Source organism: Erinaceus europaeus, chromosome 7, assembly GCF_950295315.1.
Source record: "Erinaceus europaeus chromosome 7, mEriEur2.1, whole genome shotgun sequence".
Taxonomy (NCBI): domain Eukaryota; kingdom Metazoa; phylum Chordata; class Mammalia; order Eulipotyphla; family Erinaceidae; genus Erinaceus; species Erinaceus europaeus.
The window spans coordinates 113,863,136-113,885,990 of NC_080168.1; the positions used below are offsets into that span (position 1 = coordinate 113,863,136).

The 22,855-nt window shown below is 43.6% G+C and overlaps 1 protein-coding gene across 1 annotated transcript in view; it reads left to right on the forward strand.

The window, feature by feature from the left end:
* The first annotated feature begins 2,903 nt into the window (after positions 1–2,903).
* Positions 2,904–22,855, forward strand: part of SLC11A2 (solute carrier family 11 member 2) — a 76,218-nt gene continuing 56,266 nt past the window's right edge. Inside the window, exon 1 of the mRNA XM_060195356.1 lies at positions 2,904–2,967. The gene's annotated coding sequence lies outside the window, so the exon portion shown is untranslated. The remainder of the gene's footprint in view (positions 2,968–22,855) is intronic.

Consider the following 22,855-nt stretch of genomic DNA (forward strand, 5'->3'; position numbering starts at 1 on the left):
TAACCCACATTTTCTTTTAGACTCATCAATTGATCTATCACAGATCTGTTCAGTTATTAATCCCTACCCTTGTGCATGACAAATAATTTCTACTATAGCCATGTATATGGTTAAAAAAAACAATTGCCATAGGTATTGTCAGAACATGTTTCTCAGTACCTTTTAAAAAAATTATTTATTTATTAATGAGAAATATAGGAGAGAGAGAAAGAACCAGACATCACTCTGGTACATGTGCTGCCGGGGATTGAACTCAGGACCTAATGCCTGAGAGTCTAGTGCCTTAGCCACTGTGCTACCCCCTGGATCACTCTCAGTACCTTTTTATAGGCCTCAAGAGCATTAACTATCACTCAGGAGGGAGGTGGCCACATTGGGTAGAGGGATGGACTCTCAAACCTGAGTTCTGGATTCCATCTCTGGCATCACATGTGCTACCTGTGATGCTCTGGTTCTCCTTCTTTACTTCTCTTCCTCCCACCTCCAGAAGTACATACTACCATGCTCAAGGACCCAGGTTTGACCCCCACTCCCCACCTGCAGGGAAATGCTTCACATGTGGTGAAGCAGGTCGGCAGGTGTCTATCTTTCTCTCTCCTTATCTCCCCTCCCCTCTCAATTTTTCCCTGTCCTATCAAGTATAATAGAAAGAAAAAGAAAAGGAAAAAATGGCTGCCAGGATCAGTGGATTCTAGTGCCTGCACAGAACCCCGGGAATAACTCTAACTATATGTATATATAATTTATCTACTGGATAGAGGCAGAGAGAAATTGAGATGGAAGAAGGAGATCAAGAGGGACAAAGAGTCGGGCAGTTCGAGCCCCTGGATCCCCACCTGCCGGTGAGTCGCTTCACAAGCGGTGAAGCAGATCTGCAGGTGTTTTCTCTCCCCGTCTTTCTCTCCTCTCTTCATTTCACTGTTTTAGCCAACGACATCAGTAACAACAATATTAACTACAACAATAAAACAAGGGCAACAGAAGGGAATAAATAAATAAGAGGAACAAAGAGAACTGCAGCATCGATCATCACACACGAAGTGGTGGTCTCTTCTGCAAATGGGGGGCAGGGGCTTGAACCTGGGGCCTTAAACATGATTATATGTGCGCTCAACCAGTTGTACCACCACCTGGCCCCTCGATAAACTTGAGTAATAAAGGGAGACTGAAAGGTGAACTCTAGACAAGGGGAAAATTCAGACACAAATGTGCAATGCAAGTTGAGAGGATTCAAGATGTTGTGTCAGTGGTCCGGGAGGTGGCGCAGTGATAAAACTTTGGACTCTCAAACATGAGGTCCCGAGTTCGATCCCTGGCAGAACATGTGCCAGAGTGATGTCTTTCTCTTTCCTATCTTTCTCATAAATAAATAAAATCTTAAAAAAAAAAAAAGTGCCACAACAGTGGCCATTTCTGAGGAAATAAAAGTCCAGAGGCTGTAAGACAGCAAGGGCCCAGAGACGTCATAATGGCTATGCAAAACCCTCGTGTCTGAGGCACTGAGATCCCAGGTTCAATTCCCTGCACCAACATAAGCCAGAACTGAGCAGTGCTCTGGTCTTTCCCCAGTCACCCTCATTTTTCTCTTTGGATCTCTTGCTCATAACACTGAAATAAGAAATATATGTTTTATTTTAAAAGACAGCATACAAGCAAAGGAAAAGAATTATGAGACGGTGAAAAAAAAAAAAAGGCTGCGGCACTGAAAAAGACTGAACGTCAAGATGCTTTTCTCTCTTCAGGTCCCTCACCCAGGCGTCCCCCAGGTCAGGCCACAGCGAATAAGTTGCAGCCTTCGGGTGACATAAGGTCCATGGGTGACAGCTGAACCCCAGAGAGCAGCCCGAGCCCAGCACACCCTGGACAGCGCCATCTTCAAAGCCAGGGAGGGGCACAAGACGGGGGAGGCGACCATGGGGTCAAAGGTCCCCGCTGGTCCGCAAGACGCATGCGCCTTTCCGGGGCGCTGATTGGTAGCGACAGGCCGCTCGCCCGGCGCTGCGGCAGCGAGGAGCCGACGCTGAGACGGAGTGAGGAAGAGGGAGCGGGATTGGGCGCCGGCGGCACTTCCTGGTTTAAAGGCGCCGGAAACGGGCTCTTCCCGAGGGAGCGAGGCTGGCTGCCAGCGGCTGGGTCCGCGGGGTGGAGGACGTCCTCTGCTGGCGCTCCTGTGACCCCTGCCCCCAGTCCCCGCGCCTCCCCAGGGCCTCAGGGCTTCGTCAGGCCGCCTTTGCCTCTGTCGGTGTCCGGGCCTCGGGGTCTGGACGCGGTAGGTGCCCGATGGCGGCGTGGCGTGGCCTCGGGCCGCAGCGCCTCCTGGGGGCTGGAGGACCCCGCGCGCCCGGCCCGTGGCCTGTGACCCTGGGCGGCCTGGGAGCTGCCCTGTGCGGACTCAGCGGGAGTGTTCCTCGGCTGGCCTCTCCCGGGCGGGGCCTGGGGGCCATTGCCGCCCGTTAAGCGCCTTGTGGAGCCTCACCTCGGATGATGCTTGAATGCCTGAGAGGCCGAATCTGAACACTCTGAAATAGAGCATCCCCACAAAATATTTTATTAGAAAGAACCTTATATATAATATAAATTTAGGGGCCAGTGGTGGTGCACCTGGCTGCCGACGGCTGAGTGCACAGGTTACCACGCACGGGGATCTAGGTTCAAGCCCCCAGTCCCCACCTGAAGGGGGTGAAGCTTCACGAGTGGTGGAGCTGCGCCGCAGGTCTGTCCCCGCGGCCCCCAGCTCCCCCTGCCGTCTCAGTCTGTCCTATTAAATATTTTTTAAATGTTATTTATTTGAGAGAGAGAGATACAGGGAGAGAAACCAGAACACTGCTCAGCTCTGGCTTATGGTGATCCTGGGGATTGAACCAGGCACCGACCCAGTGCGAGGCCGCAGCCTCTAAGCTTTCTGTGATTGGCGGCCACCAGCCTGGAGTCCAGTCCGCACACGTGACAAAGCAGTGCACTGGCCAAGTGAGTTATGTTGCTCAGCCATGATATTATCTTAACTGCAAACTCATGTGATAGTTACTGTTGCTGCACTTAATGAATGAGCACTTGAATTACTTGTGTGCTGTACAGAAACAGTACTAGTTATAGGAAATGCTTAGCTCCTAAAGGCTTTGGTTCCGTTACTGTTAATCATCTTGTGATTCGCTGTACTTACTCCTTCTAATGTTTATGATGATTAATTTAATGACTGAGATTTTCATTTTATTTTTTTTGTCATCACCAGGAAATAGCTCACCCGGTAGAGCGCACACTTGATTGTGTATGAGGACCTAGATTTTTTTTAAAATTTTTATTTATAAAAAGGAAACTGACAAAACTATAGGGTAAGAGGGGTACAACTCCACACAATTCCCACCACCAGGACTCTGTATTGCATCCCCTCCCCTGATAGCTTTCCTATTCTTTATCCCTCTGGGAGTATGGACCCAAGGTCATTGTGGGATGCAGAAGGTGGAAGGGCTGGCTTCTGTATTTGCTTCCCCGATGAACATGGACATTGACAGTTCGATCCATACTCCCAGACCGGAGGACCTAGATTCTAACCCCTGGCCAGCACCTGAGCACCTGGTAAAGGGGAAGCTTCATGAGCAGCAGAGCTCAAGGTGTCTCTTCTCTCCCCACCTCTGTCTCTCACCCTCTATCTAGAAAAGAAAAAAAAAAAAGTGCTGGAGGCAGTGGAATCATGCAGGCAGTGGAATCATGCAGACTTTGTGAAGCCCTGCTGAAAAAAAGAAAGAGATAGAGAAACAGAATGGGAAAGACAACAGAGAGGTGAAGTTTTCCCTGCTGTGGTGGGAACCAGACTTGAATCTGGGGCGTGCACATGGCAAAGCAGCACCCTGTCCAAGTGAGCTATTTCACAAGCCCTTTGAAAAGTAGACATTTTAACTCCTTCGTATATAACAGGTCAACAATTTTTTAAAACTCTGGGAAAATAAACCGTTACTTTATATTTGGGCATACATATTAAAATATTCCACATATTTCATTGGAGTTTGTTTAGCTGGCATTTGAAGACATGATGATGAGCTGGTATGAGTTTGGTATGTGTAAAAGAACAAGGAGAAAACTAGCTTGGCTGAAACAAAAGGTTACGCATTACAGTCTGTGAACACTCCAGGGGCCAGGTGGTGGCGCACCTGCTTGAGCACACATGTGATAGTGTGTAAGGACCAGGGTCCCAGCCCCCTTTCTCCACCTGCAGAGGGAAAGCTTTGTGAGTGGTGAAGCAATGCTGCAGGTCTCTCTGTCTCTCTCCCTCTCTGTCTCCCATTCACCTCTAGATTTCTGGTTGTCTCTATCAAATAAAGATAATTTAAAAAAGAAAAAACATTCCAGAACTGTTAAACACCTCACTTGGATCAGGGACTTTTTATTGCTTGAACAAATTAGAGATCTGAAGATAAATATTGCAATCCTCTTCCACTATGATTCTGGGGCTCAAAATATAGGGCACACCACATACTAAATAAAAAATTTAAATTAAATGAAAGGAAAAATATTTTGAGGTGAGGGGGTCCTTGCAAAGTACAAGGACCCAAGTAAGGATTATGACTTGAGCCCCAAGTTCCCCACCTGCAGGAAGATTGCTTCACAGCAGTGAAGCAGGTCCATAGGTGTCTTATCTTCTCTCCCCCCTCTACCTTCCCCATCTCTCTTGATTTCTCTCTGTTCTATCTAACAGTAACAAGGGCAACAAAAATGGAAAAAATGGCCTCCAGGAGCAGTGGATTCCTAGTGCAGGCACTGAGCCCCAGCAGATAATCCTGGAGGCAAAAGCCAAAAATAAAATACTAGCAAACAATTCGAGAATACACAAAAGAATCATGTATCATGAAAAATCGAGATTTATTTCAAATGTACAAAATAGCTCACCATACACACATCCAAAAATCTATAAAAGAAGGGGGGAATCCTATGATCATCACAATAGATGCAGAAGTGTTTGACAAGAGTCAATATTCTATGATAAAAAAATAATAAAACCTTGAAAAATGAACATGTCTCAGTGTGGTAAAGTCAATATATGCAAAACCTACAACAATCCAAGAAGTGGCTCAGTGGTTAGAGTACTGGGCTTGTAAGCATGAAATCTCAAGTTGGATCCCTAGCATTGCATATGTCAGGATGGTACTCTGGTGTCCTTGTTCTCTCTCTTTCTCTCTCTCTCTCTCCCTCTCTCTCCCTCCCTCCTTCCCTCTCCCTCTCATCTATATCTCTATATCCTACAGCGAATGTCATACTCAATGTTACAAAGCTAAAAGTTTTTCTCCCAAAATCAGGAAATAGGCAAGGACATCTATTCTCACCACTACTATCCACTATTATGGTGGAAGCCATAGCAAAAACAATTAGAATAAAGGCTATAAAAAGGAATCTAGGGGTCAGGCAGCGCACCTGAGTGCACAGATAACAGTGCACAAAGAGCTAGGTTCAAGCTCCCAGTCCCCATCTACAGGGGGAAGCTTCATGAGCAGTGAAATAGGACTGCAGATATCCCTCTATCCCCCTTTCCTCTCGATATTTCTTTATCCTAAATTAATTTAAAAAATTTTAATTTGTTCTTGTTCTGTTTATTTATTATTATTATTATTTTTACCAGAGCACTGCTCAGTTCTGACCACTAGTGGTGCAGATGATTGAGTTGGAGCCTCAAGCATGAGAGTCCTTTTGCATATCTACCCTCTGCCCTAGATAAATGTGGTTTTTTTTTTTAAGGAATTAGAAAGGAAAAAATAAAACACACACTTTGATCACATGGCAATATACATATAAAACCCTTTGAACAAAGCTATTAGAGATAATAAATGATGTGGTCTGGGAGGTGGCAGAGTGGATAAAGTGTTGGACTCTCAAGCATGAGGTCCTGAGTTCAATCTCCAGCAACACATGTACTAGAGTGATGTCTGGTTCTTTTCCTCTCCATCACCTCCTATCCCTCTCATTAAGAAATAAAATATAGAAAAAGGAAATAAGAAATGAAAATCTCAGGAGTTGGTGCATAGAAAAAGCATTGACTCCTCAAGTGTAGGTCCCAAGTTCAATCCCTGTCATCATCTGTGCTAGAGTGATGCTCTGGTTCTTTTTTCATCTTGGCTCTCTTTCTCATAAATACATAAATAATTTTTAAATTTTTTAAAAATACATCTTTATTTATTGGATAGAAACTGCCAGAAATCAAGAGGGAGATAAAGAGGGAGAGAGATAGACACCTACAGCACTACTTCATCACTGACGGAGCTTACCCCCTGCAGGTGAGGAGCAGGGGTTCTAACCTGGGTCCTTGTGCTCAACCAGGTGGGCCATCATCTGGCCCCATAAATAATCTTTGAAAATAAGTGAGTACAGTAATCTGGCAGCTATCAATATACAAAAGTTGTTGCATTTCTGTACCCAAATAATAAACAAGCAGAAATTTTATCAAATGCCAAGTTTCAGATGTTAGTCACATAGAGCAAACATAAAACTCAACAACTAAAAAAACAAACAAACAAACAAACCTGATTGGGGTCTGGGAGCAAGTTTGTGATCTAACGGAGAAACTATCTCCCAAACCCCAATCAGGTTTGTTTTAATTCTTGAGTTTTATGTTTGCTATCCAACAACAATAACAGAAAAAAGATGACCTCCAGGAGCAGTGGACTCATAGTACAGACACTGAACCCCAGCGATAACCCTGGAGGCAGAAAAATAAAGTTAATAATAGAAATTTCCATATGATCCATTTACTCCATTTCTGGGTGTTTATCCCAAACTATATAATTATATACATATTCATTATAAATTATTTTAAAGAGATAGCATACATTTCCATATTTAATCAAACATTGTTTACAATAAGCAAAACCAAGAAAAAACCTTAGAGCTCATCAGTTGATGAGGATATGGAAAATGTGATAAGCACACATGAAATAACATTCACAAAGAAATTTGTATTCCTGTGATTTACAATAACATGAATGCTTAGCTAAGGAGTAATCTGTGGGAGCAAGGTGGTAGTGGACCCAGCTAAGACACATAGTACTAAGCACAAGGACACAAGCTAGAATCTGGGCTTGAGCCCCCAGCTTCCCACCTGCAGGGGGGTCGCTCCACAAGCAGTAAAGCTGGTCTGTAGGTGTTTGTCTTTCTTCCTATCTTCCCCTCCTCTCTCCATTTCTCTCTTCCTATCCGATAAAATGGAAAAAAGAAAAAAAATGGCCTCCAGGAGCAGTGGATTCTTAGTGCCCGATCCCCAGCAGTAACCCTGGAGGCCAAAAAAGAGTATTCTGCTAAGTGAAATAAGCCAGACAGAGAAAAACTGTATTTAACCATATAAAATATAGAGAAAAACAGCAATAATAAACTTTTTTAAATTTAATATTTATTTATTCCCTTTTGTTGCCCTTGTTTTATTGTTGTAGTTATTGTTGTTGTTGTTGATGATGTCGTTGTTGTTGGATAGGACAGAGAGAAATGGAGAGAGAAGGGGAAGACAGAGAGGGGAAGAGAAGGACAGGAACCTGCAGACCTGCTTCACCGCCTGTGAAGCGACTCCCCTGCAGGTGGGCAAACGGGGGCTCCAACCAGGATCCTTCCGCCGGTTCTTGTGCTTTGCGCCACGTGCGCTTAACTCCCTGCGCTACCGCCCAACTCCCAATAATGAACTTTTTTACCTAAAAATATTTAAGGGACACAAACAATTGGGAAGATGGCCAGCCTTTCTTTTTTCTCTATTTCTTCCTTCCTTCCTCTCTTTCTTTTATATTTATTTATTTTCCCTTTCATTGCCCTTGTTTTTTATTGTTGGTTGTAGTTATTATTGTTGCTATTGATGTCGCTGTTGTTGGATAGGACAGAGAGAAATGGAGAAAGGAGGGGAAGACAGAGAGGGGGAGAGAAAGACAGACACTTGCAGAACTGCTTCACCGCTTGTGAAGCTACTCCCCTGCAGGTGGGGAGCCGGGCCTCGGATAGGTATCCTCCCTCCGGTCCTTGCGCTTTGCGCCATGTGCACTTAACCCCCTTTGCTCCCGCCTGACTCCCTCTTTTTTTTTTTTTTTTTTTAAACTAGAGTACTGCTCAGCTCTGGCTTATGGTGGTGTGAGTATTGAACCTGGGACTTCAGGCATGAGAGTCTCTTTGCATAACTATGCTATCTCTCCCACCAGCGCCAACCTTTCTTGTAATAAAATATACCCAAGGGCCACATGATAGCTGACCTAGGAGAGGATGCACCTTACCATGCATGAGACACTGGCTCCAGATGGAAACACTATAGCACTAGGGGAAGCTTGATGGATAGTGGAGTGGTGCTCCCATTCACTGCCTCTGCCTCTGCCCTGCCTCTGCCTCTGCCCTGCCTCTGCCTCTGCCTCTGCCTCTGCCTCTGCCTCTGCCTCTGCCTCTGCCTCTGCCTCTGCCTCTGCCCTGCCTCTGCCTCTGCCTCTGCCTCTGCCTCTGCCCTGCCTCTGCCTCTGCCTCTGCCCTGCCTCTGCCTCTGCCCTGCCTCTGCCTCTGCCTCTGCCCTGCCTCTGCCCTGCCTCTGCCTCTGCCCTGCCTCTGCCTCTGTCCTGCCTCTGCCTCTGCCCTGCCTCTGCCTCTGCCCTGCCTCTGCCCTGCCTCTGCCTCTGCCTCTGCCTCTGCCCTGCCTCTGCCTCTGCCCTGCCTCTGCCCTGTCTCTGCCTCTGCCCTGCCTCTGCCCTGCCTCTGCCTCTGCCTCTGCCCTGCCTCTGCCCTGCCTCTGCCTCTGCCTCTGCCTCTGCCCTGCCTCTACCTCTGCCCTGCCTCTGCCCTGCCTCTGCCCCTACCCCTCCTTCTCCCTCTCCCTCTCTCTTTCCCTCTGCCTTTCCTTCTCTGTCTCCCTCTGCCTCTCCTCCTCCCTCTTTCTCCTTATATAAAATTTCCCCCTCTATATATGTGTAGAAAAAATCAGCCTGGGAGCAGTGGAATCATGTATATGTGTGAGGTGTTAGCACAACAAAAAGGGGGGGGGAAAGGCAAAAGAAAGAAACCCAATTTAAAAACAGAATACCTTTTAATTTATTTTTATTTTTTATTATTTTTATTCAATAGACATAAATTGAGAGGGAATGGGGAAATAGAGAGGGAGAGACACCTGCAGCCCTGCTTCACCACTCATGAAGCTTTCCCCCTGCAGCTGGGGACTGGGGGCTTGAACCTGGGTCCTTGCTCATTGTAACATGCTCTCAATCAGGTATGCCACCACATGCCTCCCCCCTTGATTTTTTTGGTGTAATCATTGAAATCATCATCATCATCAAATAACCTTCATCAGTGCCTGCTAACAGTGGGCAATTGATGTAGACACTGAATTAAATTCAGAATGTCTCACTCACAAACATGGCCTAAGAATGCATTTACTATGAAAATTAACATGAGGCCAGCAGAGTAGCTCACTTGGAGTGTTCTGTATTGCCAGGTGTGTGGCACAGTTTCAAGTCTGGCCCCTACCACATTGAAGGAAGCTTTGGTGCTATGGTCTTTCGCTCTCTTTCTGCTTCTTTGATGCTATCAAAATAATAATAATATAAATAAAGTACATATACAATAAATATTTTTAAAGGTAGGCTGTTCTAGGATGAATCTAGCTCCCTGTTGACTGTAAAGAATTAGCATCAAACACATAAGAAAATCAGTGCAATTCAAGGGCAAGGCCATCACTGGGAAAGAAGTGCCTAGCAGGGGTTGGTTACAGAGATTCCAAGTCCAGGGAAACTGTCACCAGACAATTAGAATAGAAAAGTGGGTCTTTTGCTTTTTGACTTCTCCCACTCCCTCCCAGCCCTCACACACATGCCCTACCCAAAGCCTTTCTTTTCCAGGCACTATAACCCTGGCTCAGGTTTGAGATCAGAGGAGTTCTTACTTTGTGTTAGTCCTTGGTGCCTAATAAGGGGACCTTTACCCAGCACCATCAGGAACCACCCTCAGGAGCTACTTTGTGCTGCCTGGCACGTCCACAGCAATTAGAGCAAAAGGACAGAGGTGAGGAAATTCCTGGAGGAAAGATCTCCCCACCCTTATTCAACAGTGTCATCTGGGGTCTCAACCATCATCTTGATATTCACTATGGTGTAGGGCTTATTCTCTGCACCATGGACTAAGCTTCCCCAGGGTTATTTATTTTTATTTATTTATTTATTTTACCAGAGCACTACTCAGCTCTGGTTTATGGTGGGATGAGGAATTGAACCTGGGACTTCAAAGCCCCAGGTATGAGTCTTTTTGCATAACCATTATGCTATCTCCTCCACCCCTGCTCCAAGGTTGAGTTTGTATAGGAAAGAGGAACCCCTTGCCTCATTATAGTTGAGGCACTTGTGTATGTTCAGCATGATTCATAAATGTCTTATCTAGCTGACTTGATACTAGAAAGACTTCAAGGATTTTTGTAGTTTGGTATCACTGTCATGTTGTGGTTTTCTTCTATTTTTTAATATTTTTAAATTTGTTTTCCCTTTTGTTACCTTTGTTGTTTTAGTGTTGTCGTTATTGTTGTTATTGATGTCATCACTGTTGGATAGGACAGAGAGAAATGGAGAGAGGAGGGGAAGACAGAGAGGGGGAGAGAAAGACAGACACCTGCAGACCTGCTTCACCACCTGTGAAGCGACTCCCCTGCAGGTGGGGAGCCCTGGGCTCGAACCGGAATCCTTACGCTGATCCTTGCACTTTGTGCCACGTGCGCTTAACCCACTGCGCCACTGCCTGGCTCCCTTCTTCTATTTTTAATGTTTATTGAACAATGTATAACTCACATAAAATGTCAATGTGATTGATTAAAACAAGGTTGATACTTACAACATAAAAACTAAAATGTGAGATTAAAATAATAAGTAAAAAAGAGCACAGGAGAAGGGGCTGAGCAGTGGCATATCTGGTAAAGTGCACATGTTACAATGTACAAGGACCCCAGTTCAAGCCCCCAGTCCCCACCCGTGTGTGTTGGGGACAGGGGGTGCTTCGCAAGTGATGAAGTAGTGCTGCAGCTCTCTCTCTTCTATTTTTCTCTGCCTCTATCCAAAATAAATAAACAAAACAATAAAAATATATTTAAGAGTACAGGAGATGGATATGTATATATAGATGATCTGCTGGGTCAAGATGATCTGCTGTGTCAGAGCTCATGCAGTGCTGGAGGTTGAGCCAGGGACTTCAGCACTTTCCTGTTGAGTTATCTCCTCTGCTGTCCTATGTTCTAAGAAAAGAAGGGGGAGTCAGGCGGTAGCGCAGCAGTGTAAGCGCACGTGGCGCGAAGCGCAAGGACTGGTGAAAGGATTCCGGGTTTTAGCCCCTGGCTCCCCACCTGCAGGGGAGTCGCTTCACAGGCGGTGAAGCAGGTCTGCAGGTGTCTGTCTTTCTCTACCGCTCTATGTCTCCCCTCCTCTCTCCATTTCTCTCTGCCCTATCCAACGACAGCAACAACAACAATAATAACCACAACAATGATAAAACAACAAGGGCAACAAAAGGGGAAAAAAATGGTCTCCAGGAGCAGTGGATTCGTGGTCCAGGCACCGAGACCCGCAATAACCCTGGAGGCAATAAATAAATAAAAAATTTTTAAAAGCAAAGAAGGGATTCATATAGCCACAGCAAATATAAATATATGTTAATCACTGTACATGGGTTCTTTTAGAGGGCTGATGCTGGTCCTGTCTCAGGGCTTTGCATTTACTTTTCACTCTGCCTGGAAGTTCTTCCCCAGAGAGCTACTCACATGACTTTCTTTCTCACTTTGGTCAGATCTATGCATTACATGACCACACAAGCTCTTTCTTAGCCACCCTTTGTCAAAAGCATTTAAATCCTACCTCTGGCTCTTGCTGCTCCTTACTTTGCTTTTTAAATGAGTTTTTAAAATTATTTATTTATTTATTTATTTATTTCATGAAAGAAGGAAGAAATGCCAGAGCACAGTTCCAAAATATAGCAGTGCTGGGGATCAAAGCTGGGGTTTTAGACATGCAAGTCCTGCTCGCTGCCTTCTAATCCATTTGCCTAATTAGTTTCTGAAAAAAGAACTTATAACTCTTTGACACATATTTATTGAGTTGTGTACTATTTATCTTACACACGCACACACACACACAGGTGAATTTCAGAGGACAGGTGATGGTGCACCTGGTAGAGTGCACATGTTACAATGTGCAAGGGCCTGGGTTTGAGCCCCTGATCCTCATCTGCAGGAGGGAAGCTTCAGGAGGTGTGAGGCAGGGCTTCAGCTGTCTCTCTCCCTCTCTAACTTTCCCTCCCTTCTCAATATCTAGCTGTCTTTATCCAATAAGTAAAGATACTTTTAAAAAAAAGTAAATTTCTGGAAAGCAGGAGTTTTTGTGTGTTTAAAAAAATAATTAGGTGAAGGAGATAGAATAAAAAATTAGGCGAGGGAGGCAGCATATGCTGTGACTTTTGGTGGTGCTAGGGATTGAACCTGGGACCTCTGAGTCCTCAGGCATGCAAATCATGAAAGTCTGGTTCACTACTGCTACACAACCTCCAAAGCTCTTTTTTAATACTTTTTTTAAAATATATATATTTATTTATTTTTTCCCTTTTGTTGCCCTTGTTGTTTTATTGTTGTAGTTATTATTGTTGTTGTTGTTGTTGGATAGGACAGAGAGAAATGGAGAGAGGGAGGGGAAGACAAAGAGGAGGAGAGAAAGACAGACACCTGCAGACCTGCTTCACCGCCTGTGAAGCGACTCCCCTGCAGGTGGGGAGGTGGGGTTCAAACCGGGATCCTTATGCTGGTCTTTGTGCTTTGCGCTACCTGCGCTTAGCCCGCTGTACTATAGCCCGACTCCCCCAAAGCTCATTTTGTTGTTGTTGTTGTCATCACTGAAGTTTTACTGCTTTGTGTCAATTTTTTCAAGGTAGAGAGGGAAAAGACATCTCAGCACCAAAACTTCCTCCAGTGCTGTGAGGACTAGACATGAAGCCAGGCTGAACACATTATAAAGCAATTGCACTATCCAGGTGAGCTATCTTACTGGCCCCTCTGAGACCCTTTTGTATGTCTTAATCATTGCTCTGTTTTATTCATTCATTCATTCATTCATTCATTCACTCATTCATTCTTTTTTAATTGCCACCAGGTTTTTCTCTGGGGCTTGGTGCCTGCACTATGAATCTACCACTCTTGAAAGCCATTTTTTTCTGTTTTATTTTTTGGTCTATTTTATTTGATAAAATAATTGATGGTCAGAAAGAAATTGAAAGGGATGGGGCAGATATAGAGAAAGACAGAACGAAATACACCTGTATACCTGCTTTGCTGTTTATGAAATATTTCCCCTGCAGATGTGCCGGGCTAGCTTCGCGGGTGGGAGACAGACGGCCAGGGACTCATGACTGAGCTGGGATGCAGTTCAATCTTTATTGCTGAGCGGGGATGCAGTGCAATCAATCAATCTCCATTCATTAGAAAATCCTGACCTTTCTATCTCCTGAGGTGGAAGTGTCAGGAAGAGGAAGTACTTAGGATAGGGGGTGGGGAGAAGGAAAAAGCACTTGAATCAGCGAGGATTAAATGGTGGAAAACAGGATGTGACTAGGAGAGGGGGTGGAGTGGAAAAAGAGCGCTAACCAGTGGGGATGAAACCAGTGTGGGTCTCAAACAAAACAATGATTATGTAAATAGACCACAGCAATGCAAACGAACCTAATATGATGATCAAAGCAGAAGGGGTCTTAGAAGCAGAATTAGAAGCAGACCAACACAGATGGTGAGTGAAGGTTTGAATCTGGGTCCTTTCACACGGTAGTGTGTATGTTCAACCAGGAGTGCCACTGCCTAGTCCCTTCATTGTTGTATTTCTAGTGCCCAAAACAGTACCAAGAACAGTAACTTCTCAAAGACATATCTATGAATGAATGAAATGAAGCAAACACATGTGTTTTTCTGTCATTAAGGTATGATAAAGTTAAACAGAAAAAAACTATTTTTTATATACTAATCCTATTCAACTGTACAGACTTGATCATTCTGAACCTCTGACCCCCATGGCTTCAGGAGACTCTTCATTAATCTTTTTTTTTTTTTTTCCAGTCCAGGTAATTTAGGTCTGGCCATATCCTACTTAGCTGTAAGAGTTAGTCTGAGTTTGGGGAACCACTGGTCATGATTTTTGGTTTGGGGCTTGATTCATGACTCAAGCTATATGTGAGAGAGTACTTCCCTTAGACTTTTGCTGGAACATTAGGGAAGCAGACACTACTTGCTAGCTTCTAGGATCATATCAACCCACAGAGATAGCCATTGTCCCACCAGGCAGGTAGTAAAACCCAACATGGGCTGACACAGATCCTACAGTGACAGAAAAACAAATACAGGTGGACAAAGTCTTAGTGAGTTCCCAAATTCAGGTCTGTATAAAGGTAGCCGGATCTTTGGAATCCCCAGGCATGGTGAACGATTTAGCTCCCTTTGAACAGAACCACTTTAAACTGGATTTCTGATACTGACAACCAAAAACACAAAAATCCTGCTTAATACATAATTTAAGTGAGTAATTTGCTTTTGTTCATTTGTTTGTTGTTTTATTGCCACTAGGGTTATCAGTGGGGCTTGGTGCCAGCACTACAAATCCACCACTCCTGTAGCCATTTTTTTCCTTGTTTCTTTCTTGTTTTTTTTAGACAGGATAGAGAGAAATCAAGAGGGGAGGAGGAGATGGAGATAGAGGAGAGAGAAAGATAGACACCTGCAGACCTACTTGAATGCTCCTGAAACATCTCCTTGCAGGTGGGGAGCAGAGGCTCAAACCAGTATCCTTGCATGTGGTAGTAGGTGTGCTTAACTGGGTGCACCACCACCTGGCCCCCTAACTGTGTACTTTGTACTAAATATATTTCATTTGTTTACTGAACAATGCTTTAAGATGTTTTGCTATTTTTGTTATTGTTATTTTTTTCTCCTGAGCTATTGCTGAAGTCCCAGTGGCCATTTTCCTTTTTCTTTGATAGAGAGTAAGAGGGAAAAAGAGACAGAGAAGAGACACATTCAACACTGCTCTACCACTTGTGAAGCTTCCCCTTTGCTGGTGGGGACTGGGGGCGTGGACAAGTGTCCTTGTACTTGGGAAGGTGTGTTCGACCAGGCATGCCAACACCTGCCAGCCCCAACGTGTACGTTTTTACTTAAAGCTTTTATAGTTTAAAAAGTAGGGTTTTTGTGTGTATATATATCAGGTAGTTTTGACACAATTATGTAAAGTTGGATATATATTTATTTTATTTTATTTACATGTACATATATTTAACTTAATTAAGCTGAAACTAGAAAAGCCAAGTAATTTGTCCAACACTAGCTAATATGTAGCAGAAATCAGCGCCAGAGAAGATCATGTGATTCTAATTTCAAGATCTATTCTACAATTCCCTATTGATCTTTCTTTCTTTCTTTCTTTTCTTTTTTTTTTTTTTTTACCAGAGCACTGTCACCTCAGGCTTATGGTATAGGGATTGAACCTGGGACTTCAGAGCCTCAGGCATGGCAGTTTTTTTGCATAACCATTATGCTATCTATCCCCATTTGATCTATTTTTTTTTTCTTTTTAGGTATTTGCAGAATGTCTTCATGAGTTTAGTTTTATTTCTTTCAATAGAAAAGAAACTTATTTGAAGAAAGAACTTTGCTGTTTGTCTTAAGTCTCTCTTTTAGGTCTTAGAGTAATTTCCTAGAATGAGCGGACCTCACAACAGAAGCTGTTTCTCACCTGTTATAAGGTTAGAGTCTACAAGATCTGCTTTCTCTCAGGAGAGCTTGTAATCATTTCACTGAAATCATGCATATGTATTACAGCTACATTTCCCCATCTTTCTGAATACTACAATAACTAACATATTCTGCATCAAATCTGTACAGGCAACACACACTATTAAAGTTTCATAAAACAATACCTTAGTAATTATGAAAATCTCTGATATTTCCTATTTCATTAAAAAAAAAGCAACTTGACTAAATTCATTTCATACTCTAATAATGCATTTTAAACTAAGTTCTGAGACTTAGTTTGAAAAGCACCTCTAGGTGGCCCAGGAGTAAATGTGGCATTGAACTCTTAAGCATGAAGTCCTCAGTTCAATCCCTGGCAACACATGTGCCAGAATGATGCTCTAGTTCTTTGTCTCTCTCTCTCTCTTCTTCCTCTTCATAGATAAATAAATAGAAATAAAATTAAAGGGAGTCAGGCGGTAGCGCAGCAGATTAAGTGCAGGTGGTGCAAAGCACAAGGGCCGGCATAGGATCCTGGTTCGACGCCCTAGCTCCCCACCTGTAAAGGCGTCACTTCACAGGCAGTGAAGCAGGTCTGCAGGTGTCTGTCTTTCTCTCCCCCTCTCTGTCTTCCCCTCCTCTCTCCATTTCTCTCTATCCTGTCCAACAACGATGACATCAACAACAACAATAATAATTACAACAATAGAACAAAAAGGCAACAAAAAGGGAATAAATAAATATAAAAAGTAGCAAAGAAAGAAAATTAAAAATAAAAAGAACTATTAATCACACATATATAATGTAAAATCAAAATTAGGGGCCAGGCAATGGTGTACCTGGTTAAGCACACACATTACAGTGTACAAGGACTCAGGTTCAAGGCCCTGATCCCCACCTAGAGGGGGCAAGTTTTTTAAAAAAATATTTATTTATTCCCTTTTGTTGCCCTTGTTGATTTATTGCTGTAGTTATTATTGTTGTTGATGATGTCGTCACTGATGGATAGGACAGAGAAATGGAAAGAGGAGGGTCAGGCAGAGAGGGGGAGAGAAAGATAGACACCTGTAGACCTGCTTCACTGCCTGTGAAGCAGACCCCCTGCAGGTGGGGAGCCGGGGGCTCAAACCAAGATTCTTACACTGGTCCTTGAGCTTTGCACCACACGTACTTAACTCGCTGTGCTACCGCTGGACTCCCGTTTTTTTTTGTTTTTTTTTAAAGAAACTTTATTTTTTAAATGTTTTCCCTTTTGTTGCCTTTGCTGTTTATCGTCGCTGTTATTATTGCTGTTGTTGTTGGATAGGACAGAGAGAAATGGAGAGAGGAGGGGAAGACATAGAGGGAGAGAAAGAGAGACACCTGCAGACCTGCTTCACTGCCTGTGAAGCAACTCCCATGCAGGTGGGGAGCCGGGGGCTTGAACTGGGCCCCTGACGCTGGTCTGTAAACTTTCAGCCATGTGTGCTTAACCCGCTGCGCCACTGCCCTGCTCCCAAGGGGGAAAAGTTTAATGAGTGGTAAAGCAGGGCTGCAGTTGTCTCTCTGCCTCTTTCTCTATCTCTACCTCCTCTCTGTTTCTCTCTGTCTCTAGCCACTAATAAATAAAGCTTAAAAATGCTAATAAAGCATATAATCTAGTGACTAAAATTAGTGTACATGGTCAAGTTTTTTCTTTTCTTTTTTGCTTCACTGCTTGCATTACAATTCCACTGCTCCTGCGGCCATCTTTTTTCCATTGTTGTTGTTTTCCATTGTTGTTGTTGGATAGGACAGAGAGAAATTGAAAGAGGGGAAGACAGAGAAGGGAAGAGAAAGACACCTGCAGACCTGCTTCACTGCTTGCAAAGCGACTCCCCTGCAAGTGGGGAGCCAAGGGCTCAAACCGTGATCCTTGCGATTCTTCGTATGTGTGCTTAGCCCGGTGCACTACTGTCTTGCCCTGTCAAGTATTTAATAAAGGAAAATATGAGCAAAAAAATAACACAAAGACTCAAGAGGAGCAGAGATCACATCCTGTGAGAACCGGTAAATGTCTTAGGAGCAGGTGACATTTGAGTTAGGTCTTAAAAAATGGACAGAATCTCACTACTAGAAGTAAAGGTAATAGTAAAGCCAGAGTCAAGGCAGAGAATCAGGCAAGCCCAAGGTGTTTCAGGAAAGAGGACATAAAATTCAACTGAAGTGAAGGGTGTGCATGGCAGAGCAGTGGAGGATGAGGTGGAAAGTCTGGGATCATAGTGTGGGAAACTGAATATCAGATGAAAAGTTTGTTCTGTATTTAACTGTGGTGATCTGTTGAAAACAGCCTCCACAATGGCATCAAGTAGGCACTCAATGTGACCTACTTTTCCCTTCCTATGTAGCAAAAAGGAACCACTGGAAGTTACTGAGGAAGTGAAATGTCAATCATGGGTAGTGAGGTTACTGAGGTCCGAGGAATGAAGTCCTCCTCAGGAGAGTGGCCTTTGAACTGGAAAGAAGGGGAGATGGTGAGCAACATTATTTGATGTGAACATGAAGTATCCACGATGACTTTCAGGTTTTTTTGTTTGTTTGTTTTTTACCAGCGCACTGCTCAGCTCTGCCTTATGGCAGTGTGGGGGATTGAACCTGAGACTTGAGAGCCTCAGGCATTAAAGTCTCTTTGCATAACCATTATGCTATACCCCCACCCGACTTTCAGTTTTTAAGTCCTAGAAACTAGGAACATAGGGAAACTGTAAGGACAAGCTTACCAGAGAAGAGAATAGTTTGGGAAGTACCCATGTTGATTTTGTAGCTGGGTACTCCAGGAGAATGGAAAAAAGAGGCAGCCATAGCTCAGGGAAAGAAGCTACAGAGTGATGTGACAAATCTTCAATTAGGTGAAATAGTGCCTTCACTCTGAAGGGATACTGCCAGGCTTGGGATCCTCCCTGAGGAGATGACAGTGACCAAAATGAAGTCCTGATCCTCAAGCAAGAATATAGACAGATACACAGCAAAAGAAATGTGTGTGATTGTGCCATTGGAAAGGGAAGAATCCGGCATAATGTATCATAGGACTGTTAAAGATGTGCATTACCCAGAGACTGGCATCACAGAAAACTGTGGGGAAGGGCAGGGGCAAGTAGCATAATGATTATGCAAAGAGACTCTTGTGCCTAGGGCTTCAAGGTCCCAGGTTCAATCCCTCGCATCACCATAAGCCAGAGCTGAGTAGTGCTCTGGTTAAAACAAAAACAAACAAACAAACAAAGCTGTGAGGAATAAGAATGCTCAATGGAATGAAGAAGTAAGACCTCACTGGAGACCAGTCAGCCAGGTGAAGGATGGGCAGCAGAGCAAGAATGTTCCAGCACAGGCATAACATCTGAAGAGACAGGGACACAACAGATAATACTGATGACTTCAGAAACAAAAGACATAGGCAGCGTCCTTAATAATCACTTACTCAGAGTTTCCCAGTTATTTAGACCTGCAACCTAGGTCCCTTTTATCCTTAGGATATCGTCCATTCTGTTACTGGAGTTGTACCGTAAATATAGAATGGGTTCCCATAATTAGTACATTATGGAGATATTATGGATTTTTAAAACGTTTTATTTTATTATTATTACTCCCAGGGTTATCGTTGGGGGTTAGTGCCTGCACTACAAATCCACTGCTGCTGGAGGCTATTTTTTTCCCATTTTGTTGCCCTGGTTTATTGTTGTTATTATTACTGTTGTTATTGCTGTCATTGTTGTTGGATAGGACAGAGAGAAATCAAGAGAGGAGGGGAAGACAGAAAGGAGGAAAGATAGACACCTGCAGACCTGCTTCACCGCTTGTGAAGAGACCCCCTTGCAGGTGGGGAGCTGAAGGCTCAAACCCGGATCCTTATACTTCTCCTTGCGCTTTGCATCATGTGCGCTTAACCCATTGACCTACCTCCTGCCCCCCAAAACATTTTACTTATTTACTTGATAGAGACATTTAGAGAAATTTAGAGGGGAGGAGAAGATTGAGAGGGAGAGAGACAGACACACCTGCTGTACTGCCTCATCACTCAAGAAGCTTTCCCCCTGTAGGTGGGGACCAAGGGCTTGAACCCAGGTCCTTGTGCATTGTAACATGTTCACTCAACCAGGTGCACCACTGAGCCCCAGTAAGAACCCAGGTGGCAAGAGAGAGAGAGAGAGAGGGAGGGAGGGAGAGAGAAACACCAGTACACTGCTCCACCATCCACTAGCACTGCCTATGGTGTTCCCATATGGTGTAAGACTCAAACCCAGAACCTCACATAAGGTAAGGCATTCACTCCACTGCATGAACCATTGAAAATATTCTCCCTGTGTCAGGATAGCCTAGATTAGAGGAGCAGGAGTAAGAAAAGCAAATGTAGGCAACAGGGGAGGAGAACAGTTCCATTAGGAGAATGATCCAGAGAGTACAGTGTGATGGAAGAGAAGAAGAAGAAGAAGAAGAAGGAGAAGGAGAAGGAGAAGGAGAAGGAGAAGGAGAAGGAGAAGGAGAAGGAGAAGGAGAAGAAGAAGAAGAAGACAGAATTGGTAAGGATAGTATCATATTTTCAACAATGCAAAAGCTGAAGTGTTAAATGGGTTCTGACTGTAGGCAGCCGATGATGGTCTTGCATAACCATGAGAAAGCTGTGTCTAGGCTGGATTTTTGAGGGTGGACATTAATGAGCATTGAGGAAGTAGAACAAGTGCCAGTGTGTCTTCGGAAACTTTGACATCAGGTCAGAAGAGGAAATTAGATGGAGACAGTAGGATAATCAGGACGAATTCTTGAAATCAATGCTAAGGAAGGGAAGAAAGCTCAGATGCCTCACAGAATCTCACTCAGCCCTCAGAGCTTTCCCCAAAGGGGCTAGAAGGGAAAATTTTCACACGCCTTCAGAGATCAGTCATTGGATATGAGCTGCCTGAGGAAGGAACACTCATGATAGTTGTGATAACAGCCAGTCTCATCTGTAATTCCCTTATACTTTTTTTTCTTCCTCCTCCAATGTTATCGTTGGGGCTCAGTGCCTGCACTACAAATCCATTGCTCCTGGTGGCCAATTTTTCCATTAAAAAAATCTTTTTTATTTCCACAATGACCTTGAGTCCATACTCCCAGAGGTTGAAGAACAGGAAAGTTATCAAGGGAGAGGATGGGATACAGAGTTCTGGTAGTGGGTATTGTGTGGAGTTGTACCCCTCTTATCCTATGGTTTAGTCAGTGTTTCCTTTTTATAAATAAATTAAAAAATCTTTTTTATTAGATAGGAGAGATAAGTTGAGGGAGAAGGGGAGGTAGAGAGTGGGAGAGAAGGATAGACATCTGCAGACCTGCTTCACTGCTCTGGGGACTCAGAGGATCGAATCAGAATCCTTGCATGGGTCCTTGTGCTTTGTACTATGTGTGCTTAACCCAGTATACCACCATCTGGCCCCCTTTTCCCTTACTTTAAGTGCAGTATTCACTAGACAGCATGAGATATTCAGCACTTCATTATAAGATTGGAGTTTTTAAAAGATGTAGCATTATAGAGTGAACTCAGGATCTTCTATGTGTGCAAAACTGCAGAGTGACCTCCCAGGTCCAATTTTTTCTGACAGATGAGAGAAAGAGAGAGAAAATAGAGAAATCATAGTGGGTGCTGAGTGCTAGCACACCAGGTTAAGTGCACATAGTGTAAAGTGCAAGGACCTGCACAAGGATCCTGGTTTGAGCCTGTCTCCCCACCTGCAGGGGGGGTCGCTTCTGCAAGTAGTAAAGCAGGTCTGCAGGTGTCTATCTTTATCTCCCCCCTGTCTTCCCCTCCTCTCTCCATTTCTTTCTGTCCTATCCAACAACGGAAAGAAAAAAAAAGATGGCTGCCAGGAGCAGTGGATTCATAGTGCAGGCACCGAACCCCAGTGTTAACCCTGGAGAGAGAGAGAGAGAGAGAGAGATCATAGTTCCACCATTTATGAGTTTTCCCAGTGCTGTTCATGCTCTTAGGGTTTGAACTCTAGGCCTCATGCAAAGCATATATTCTACCAGGTGATCTATTGTCTAGCCCCTAAACTTGGCTTTTTGCCCATCTCTATGCTAATGTTAAATGCTCTGAACACACTTAAGGTAGGTGTATTGTGGCCTGGGAAGTGGTGCAGTAGATAAAGTGTTGGATTCTCAAGCATGAGGTTCAGAGTTTGATCCCTGGCATCACATATACATATACTCTTGTTTTCCTTTTCTTCCTCTCTCTCATTAATATTTCTAAAAGAATAAGGTAGATTACTAAATACATTTTTGACTTGTAGTATTTCCAATTTGCAATGGTTATAATAGCTCCATCCTAAACTGAGGAAGAACTGTTTGAGGTATGATATAGGTCTAACAAGTTTTTGTTCAAAGCCTGGCTCCACCTTTAGGCAGGTAACATCCCTATGATTCAGGTCCCTAATTTGTAAAATGCATAATAGTAATTTGTAATAGTTCCTGCCATATAAAATTATTTCTTGGTTTAATTTATAAATGTAATGTGTTAAATGATTATTTGTTACACAAAAGTTCAATGAATGAAAAGTGAGAATTGGGGACAAAGAATACAAAAATGGATCACATATATTAGAACAGCTGTATAAAGCAAACAATAGAACTAAGGGTATTCTAGTTCTTGTTAAATCCTAAACTAAAATAGGACTTTTTCCTCACACACTTTAGTTCATGGATGATTTCATGTGTTCTTATATTTTCCAGTGAAGGGTGACAAACTGGAAACTAATCCAATCTAAAGAAGCTATTTTTGCCTTGGGAAATTATCCTATGCACAAGTACAGGAAAATCGTGCAGGTATAATATGATTTAGTGCTTGATGGTGCCCTAAAGTAAAGAGACTTTACTTTGGGGTCCATACTGGTTCTATAGGTGTTCTGTGTAGGAAAAAAGTCACTTACAGGAAGCCTTCTTTGACACACATATATTTATTATTATTATTATCTTGGCCTCCAGGGATATCACTGGCACTCTGTGTCTACACTATGAATCCACTACTCCTGACGGCCATTTTTCATTTTTATTGGATAGGACAGAGATAAATTGAGAGGGGAAGGGAAGATAGAGACAGAAAGACACCTGTACACCTGCTTCACTGCTTGTGAAGCAATCCTC